General features: G+C 45.6%; 1 protein-coding gene across 2 annotated transcripts in view; it reads right to left on the bottom strand.

The window, feature by feature from the left end:
* GRAMD1B (GRAM domain containing 1B) overlaps window positions 1–7191 on the bottom strand; it is a gene marked incomplete at its 5' end in the record, with an annotated part of 186030 nt that extends 178839 nt beyond the window's left edge. The window contains one exon of one of the 2 annotated variants that reach the window (XM_082844285.1): window positions 7180–7191. Of the gene's footprint in view, window positions 1–5264; window positions 5329–7179 lie in introns of those variants that run through there. The other variant, XM_082844284.1, reaches the window with a different exon arrangement.
* Window positions 7192–7569: the final 378 nt, after the last annotated feature.

Below are 7569 nucleotides of genomic sequence, written 5' to 3' on the forward strand. Positions count from 1 at the left end.
GGCTGGGCCCGTGAGCCGTGGCCGCTAAGCCTGCGCGTCCGGAGCCTGTGCTCCGCAACGGGAGAGGCCTCAACAGTGAGAGGCCCGCGTACCGCAAAAAAAAAAAAAAAAGTCCCATGTTAGGATGAGGAGAGATTTTAAAAGGTGCCTGACTTGCCCAAGTTCACACAGCAAGTGGAAGAGGAGCACAAATGTAAACCAGGGTCTCCCTGCTTTAAAGCTCATGCTTTTTCAATTACACCACATTTCAGAAAGACAAGTGATGCCCAATGCTATAATGAAGTCAGGCAGGAGGAAGACTGAGATAATCCCATTAGATTTTGTAATTGGGTCGTTGGTGACCTCCGAGGGAACAGCGGTGGTGAGGGCAGGAGACGGAATGCGATTGCCACAGGTGGAAGAGCACGGAGCGAAGCAATACATGGAGGCTGCAAGAGACCGTGCTTTCCAGAAACCAGGCAGTGGAAGGAATGCCTTTCATTTCTATTCGTTCTTAAATAGTTATTGAGCGTCTTCTATGTGATAAACACTCTTCGAGGATCTGGAGTTAGACTGGGAAAAGTTGTGTGTGGGGGGGGTGTGTGTGTGTGTGTGTGATTGTTGGCAGATGTTATGTTTCAGAGGAACAAAATGTGACTGTACGATTATGCCATTTAAAATGGAGTTCTGCCTATATCTGCTAAGAAAATTGAAGCTTGGGGGTGTACCTGGTAATCTAGCAAATCAATCAAAAAGTATTTAATATGCCCAGACTCTAAGCATACCATAATACTGGGTACCATAAAAGGTTTCTGAAAAGTTTCTGCAAAACTATTTATTTATTCCTCAAAAAAATTTTTGAATGTTTATCAGAGATGACCCTGGCCTCAATTGCTTCAAATCTTGAGGCAGGGGGGAGAGACGAAAACCAATCCAAGAACTACAGTTTGGTATGAAAATCCACTTCAATAGAAGCATGTACCAAATGCAGTGTGAGGCCACAGGAGAGAGAGCTTGATCCAGAAAGAACTTCATGGAGGAGACAGTACCTACCCAAGGTGGAAGGTTAGCAGAGGAGTTTTCCAGCTAGACCAAGGGGGGCATGCTTCCAGGCAGAAGGACCACTTGTGCAAAGGCACTGAGGTGTAAAAGAGAGCAGGGTATATTCCTGGAATCACAAAAAGAACAGCCTGGATCATAATGTTCCATTAGGTGAGGGATGAAAGCAAGAGATTACATCTACTATAAATCTTCCTTTATTCACCCATTTAAACACAAATTGATTGAGCACGCTATGCTCTACGTGCTAGAAAACAAGGTGGGGGTGTGTCTGTGCACATAACCAAGTCCGTGCCCTGGAGGAGTTTACATCCTGGTGATCACAAAATTCCAGAATGATGGAACAGAGATTTCAAAGATCTGACCCAACCATCACTTTATCTCCACTGTTCCTTCTGTTGCAGAGATTAGAGAAGGAGGCACAGGGAGGTTACAGACATTTACTAAAGTCGCATATCCAACAGCCGAGGATTCACAGATGATAAAGTGCTTTGCAAGCAAAGACCAAGACAAAGACCTGGAGGCTTAACTCACTCAAAGAGAAGGGCCCCAAAGCTCTAGGAAATGATTCCTTTCAAGCACTAAAGCAACCACCTAAGGCTTTTATTTCTGACAGAAACGCGGGCCATTCCACCTCCCTTAAATCAGAAAAAGCAGCCTCCTTTTACAAAGATGCAAACCCGGATCCAGAGCAGTAGAGATGTTGGAACAGTGCTTCCAGGGTCGACCAGAAGCGTGGTAACTTCTTGCCCTGGGGTATGACGCTGAAAGTATAAAAGCTGCCCAGTTTGTTCTGATGGATACAATGGCATGTTTGACAAGCATGACAGGGACACTAGCCTTTACATACCACTTCAAACCAAAAATTCGAGTTATTTTGTTGTGACACAGGAAGGGGCTAAAGAAGGCTGGGCTCAGGAGAGGCATTTTAGCCGCAGTCCCTGTAATCCACATCTGGACAAAGATTCCCACTGCAACCTGAGTTATTTATCCTTCTGCAAGGAACACATCTGGAGGGAGTAAGTGTAGATAATTCATTCCTGTAAAATTCTGCATTTAGTGTGAGCTCTTGCCTTGAAATGAAAGTCACACTGTCAGATGTTCCCACTTTTCAGGAATAAATAGTCCACCACCCTCTACCCTGGCTGTACTCTGCCCGCAACTGCCCCCTAGTAGCAACACGGGTGCTAGCATTCCCCCACCCCTCCGCTAGAAGCTGAGACCCTGGACCACTGCCCACAAAATTCACAATTCAGTGACTGCTTGGTACTTTAAACACTCTGAAATTGGAATTTGGGGATTGGTTATGCTGGGTGATCTCTGAAGTCTCGATTGTAGCTCTCACAGTCTATGAACTGGAAAGGTCTACTTTGCTTTAAGCAATCCTGGTGTATGAAAACACAGATTTTAAAAATGTATGCACTGGGGGTGGGCTTCCCTGGTGGCGCAGTGGTTAAGAATCCCCCTGCCAATGCAGGGGACACGGGTTCGAGCCCTGGTCCAGGAAGATCCCACATGCCGCAGAGCAACTAAGCCCGTGTACCACAACTACTGAGCCTGTGCTCTACAGCCCGTGAGCCACAACTACTGAGCCCAAGTGCCACAACTACTGAAGCCCATGTGCCTAGAGTCCGAGCTCCGCAACAAGAGAAGCCACCACAATGAGAAGCCCGTGCACCGCAACGAAGAGTAGCCCCCGCTCGCCACAACTAGAGAAAGACCGTGTGCAGCAACGAAGACCCAACACAGCCAAAAATAAATAAAATAAAATAATTTTTAAAAAAATAATAAAACAGTTAAAAGGTATGCACTGGGGGGACTTCCCTGGTGGTGCAGTGGTTAAGACTCCATGCTCCCAATGTAGGGGGCCCGGGTTCGATACCTGGTCAGGGCACTAGATCCTACATGCATACTGCAACTAAGAGTTCACATGCCACAACTAAGGAGCCTGCCTGCCGCAACTAAGACCTGGCATAGCCAAATAAAAATAAATAAATAAATACTTTTAAAAAATGTATGCATTGTAATGATCATCTTATAATACAAAGCATTTGTTTTACAAAAAGGATTCATTAAGATAGATTGTTTCTTTAGGTGTAGGAACATTTTTATTCAATTAATCAACTTGAATACAGCACACTCTACGAGGAGACCACCATTGAACACCAGATGTCCACATGAACCTGAAACGTCACTGAATGCTGAGTGATCTTGTTTCTTCATAGTTCCAGGAAAAGAAAGAGCTCCGTTTCCCATACCCTCAACCACTCCCTTGATGTAAGTTAGTACTTTGGGAAGACATATTAACTCTGTCTGACAGTTGGAAAGTTTTATGAGCAATAGAATTTTCTTAGGCAATAGAATTATAGGCCTGGAAGACACATCAGATACTTAGTCCAATTTCATTAGCTATCTGGTCCATTCTTCCTCTGCCCTGTCCCACCCCAAGGTCACAAATGAGAAACTGAGGCACTGGTAAGCTCAATCTTGGACCAAGGTCATAAGGGTGAAATGGAAATTGCTTTCTGTTAAGTCAAATATCTTTTGGTCAAATTCCACCTTAATTCCTTCCAGTGTTGTTTTGGAGGTAGTATTTTGACCTCAAAGAATAATTAAGGGGCTTCCCTGGTGGCGCAGTGGTTGAGAGTCCGCCTGCCGATGCAGGGGACGCGGGTTCATGCCCCGGTCCGGGAAGATCCCACATGCCGCGGAGCGGCTGGGCCCGTGAGCCACGGCCGCTGAGCCTGCGCGTCTGGAGCCTGTGCTCCGCAACGGGAGAGGCCACAACAGTAAGAGGCCCGCGTACCGCAAAAAAAAAAAAAAAAAAAAGAATAATTAAAAAACAAATGGTACTCAGGAATCCAGATACTCATTCTGCTTTTGTCCACACACATTCTGTGTGCATCTAATTCCCTCATAAACCCACAGAGAGCAAGAAGTTAATGAAACACAAACACCTCCCTAGAACTGATCCCAACACGTGAAAGTTCAGATTTGCACAAAAGACATCACAGTGTTTATTGCTTTTGCAAAGGCCTTTTGGCTTTAAACAAATAGAACTCCTTGATGTGGGAAATTCCCCTCGTGCATTTCAAATATTGCTCAATTGATACACAATTTTGCAACAATACTACTCCTTAATGAACAGTATGTCTGTGAATGATCAACTTACATGCTCATATCCTTTCATTTCAAAGCAAATATATGATAACGATGGCTTGAACCAAATGAAAAATCTGTGTTAGCCAAGCATAGATTAGAAATGTTCCAATGGCCTAAAAATTTGCAGATTCATCTAAAATTTCTCGAGCCAGGCACTGTATTTTCTCATTGAAGCCTCACGAAAATCCTGAGGTCGTGCCAATTTTCCCATTTTAGAGATGAAGAAAACCAAGCCCAGAGAGATCAGCTTTAGGTGCTAAGATGCGATTCAAACCCAAGTAGTCTGAACCCCAAACCGGTGTTTTCTGCACTCCTCCATGTTACTCTATTTCAACTTCCTGTAAAAAATATATTGTCAGTCACTATTCAACTGGTTCTCCCTGCCATTTTTTGTGAAGACTTTGATTTGCAATTTGGTAAATAAACTGATACTTGCGACTGTCGTTCTACAAACTGAGACACTGTTTTCCTGTCTAATGCGGTCAGTTCCTATTTGTTCCCTATCTAAAACACACCACAAAGTTAATACCAATTTCCTTGGGTCTTCCTATTGAATTCTAAATACTCTGAAAAGAAACTCTATCCCAAACATTTAGTAGAATTCACTTGGTAGAAGTGCTTGCAAGAAACACTTTATTTATTTATTTTTGGCTGCGTTGGGTCTTCGTTGCTGTGCGCGGGCTTTCTCTAGTTGCTGCGAGCGGGGGCTACTCTTGTTGCGTGCGCGGGCTTCTCATTGCGGTGGCTTCTCTCGTTGTGGAGCGCGGGCTCTAGGCGTGCGGGTTTCAGTAGCTGTGGCTCGCGGGCTCTAGAGCGCAGGCTCAGTAGTTGTGGCACACGGGCTTAATTGCTCCGCCGCATGTGGGATCTTCCCGGACCAGGGCTCGAACAGTGTCCCCTGCATTGGGAGGTGGACTCCCAACCACTGCGCCGCCAGGGAAGTCCAAGAAGTACTTTGTATTGGCACGTTCTGGTCACGTAAGCAGTTTCTCATTTGCAACTAAAGAAGTCAGTGAAGCCCTAATTCCTAATTTGTACCCAAGTGTCTCTCTCACACCTCTTACCTGTTAAGAAGTCCACCTGTAGATCTCAGGTGAGTCAGCAGGGCTCTGCAGGTGCTGGTGCCTGGAGGCTTCTGTTACTGAGATTTTTCCACACAACGCTCCAAAGCAGGGCCTGTGCACAAACAGGGCCGCTTGAGGCTCCACTCAGTTGGTTTGCTTAAAACGAGGCTTGCCACCGTCTGCTGAAATGGTAGCTGAGTAAACACTAAAGACTTTTAAAAGTATCTTCTCTGTGGTCTTTGGGTTCTAATTTAGCTTCCACAGGTAGGTCTAACTTGTTTGCAGGACTTAGGAAGGCAGTAGCTTCAATCTTGCTAGCCAGGGCAAAGTCTCCGTTCTTGAAGGCTGGCTCACATGATCTCACTCTGTGCAAGTTCACCCTTGCATCCTTGGACCTTGGAACCAGCACATTAGACTCCATCCCCACCGAAATGAAATCTCCCAGCTTAACCAAAGAGCGACTAGTCAGCACTCCTTGGTCCCACTGTCCTTCAGGCAGGGCCCCACCAGGATACTGAAAACCTAGGTTACTGCTCTGCCTTTCTCACTCTCCTCTTCTTTCTTCCCTCTCTCTGTCTCTGTCTCTTTTGTTCTCTCTCTCTTTCGCACACACACCCCATTCTTAGAGATTCTCCCCCCTTCCTTCAATGACCAGACACTGTTCATCCAAAAATAAATGGTGGGTTCCCCATCGGGGAGGTGTCCAAGCAGAGACTGAACGCGTGGAGGACATTCTCACATTGAGACTGAGACCAGATGACTTCGGCGGGCACTTCCAGGTCGAAGGCTGATAGTATCCCAGAGGTTCCAACGTGCTGGAACAAGTCCACAATAGCTTCTAATTGTCCTTTTATGACTTCTCCTTCTTTTCTTTTTTGAGAATGTCCTCCACATTCATTTAAATCAATCCTTACTTGTATAAAAAGACCTTGGCGCACTTTACCCACACTGCTTTGCAACACATCTTTTTCCACCCTGTACCATAATTACTCGTGTACCTTTTCCACATCCCCTCAGACTGTAATGCCACCAAGGCAAGATTTCTGTCCCATTCATCTGTGTCATCCTGTTACGGAGCTCACCACCCCACATGGTGTATCTGCTCAGTGAACGTCTGTGAGTGAAGAAATGGTGGGTGGGGCAGTGTTGGTGGAGGGGAGTCAGGAGGACTGAAGAGGCACCCAGTGCAGTTAGCTTCCCAGCCCCATGCTCTCTGGGGGTTGCTTGCCCTCCTGGAGAGACGAAGGCTGAAGAACACGGTCCATCTCAGCCCTGCAGTGTCCCCTGGGACAGCTCTGACCATGGTCGTACTTGCCCTCAGATCATCACGACACACTCATGCTACATTGCATAGGAGGTCTCAGGAGAAGTCACCTGGGACTATAATGCTCCTTGCCCAGAACATCCATTCCTGATTAACTAAAAGCTCAGGTTTCTTAGGTAAGGGTGTTTGGACTATGAATCTTTGGGGAGCGATTAAAGGAAGGAACAAGAATGCGTTTGGAAACAGCTGCTTACCTATCAACTCTTAAGAAAACACCCTGAAATGGAGTTTAATCAATTCTCCCTCAGGGACTGGTGAGGGCCTCAGTTTAACCACTCCTGTGAGAAAGGATTTCATCCTACTCTCTTGCGCAGATCTCCAGATAGGCCCAGCTCCCAGCTTCCCCTTGTGGGAAGCCCAGGCCCACTTGAGTTCTGCGGCTGCCCTGCACTCCAAAAAATAACCACCCTCTTCCATGGTTTCCTGTCCCAAGGATGTTTGCCAATCTTGATTATAAGGCCAATGTTAAGTCACGATTTAGTTCCACAATTAAATGACTGTTCATTCCGTTTGAGTTTCAAAGGGGAAAAAATACCTTAGAGGAAGCCACCCGCCACATTTTATAGATAAGGAATTCAGCTCAAGAAGTACCTCTCTGTTGGCTGTCTTTGTTAGCCTGTTTGCTGCGGTACAAAGACGAACTTAATCCATTAATTACGGAGGAGCTGAGTCCAGAACCACAGTAGCACATACTTTGTAAAAAAATAAACTTTAAGAACAGTTTTTGATTTACTGAAGTTACCACATACTTCTACACGTTAAACTGCTTCATCCTTCCTGTTACTGTTTTACTAACAGTGCTCTCTACAGCACACTGTCAAAATAATTTGTTTTCCATTTTATGGGCACTAAGTGCCTTATACGGGTAAGAGTTTGGCCCAGGTTCCAGGAACGATTTGCTTGTTTTCTGAGGGGAAATGTTACAAAGAGCTACTGACGTACACAGGTTCTATGCCGAAGGTGGGAAGGGAATTTTATGTA

This window comes from Leucopleurus acutus (assembly GCF_964270905.1).
Source record: "Leucopleurus acutus genome assembly, chromosome: 8".
Lineage (NCBI taxonomy): Eukaryota > Metazoa > Chordata > Mammalia > Artiodactyla > Delphinidae > Leucopleurus > Leucopleurus acutus.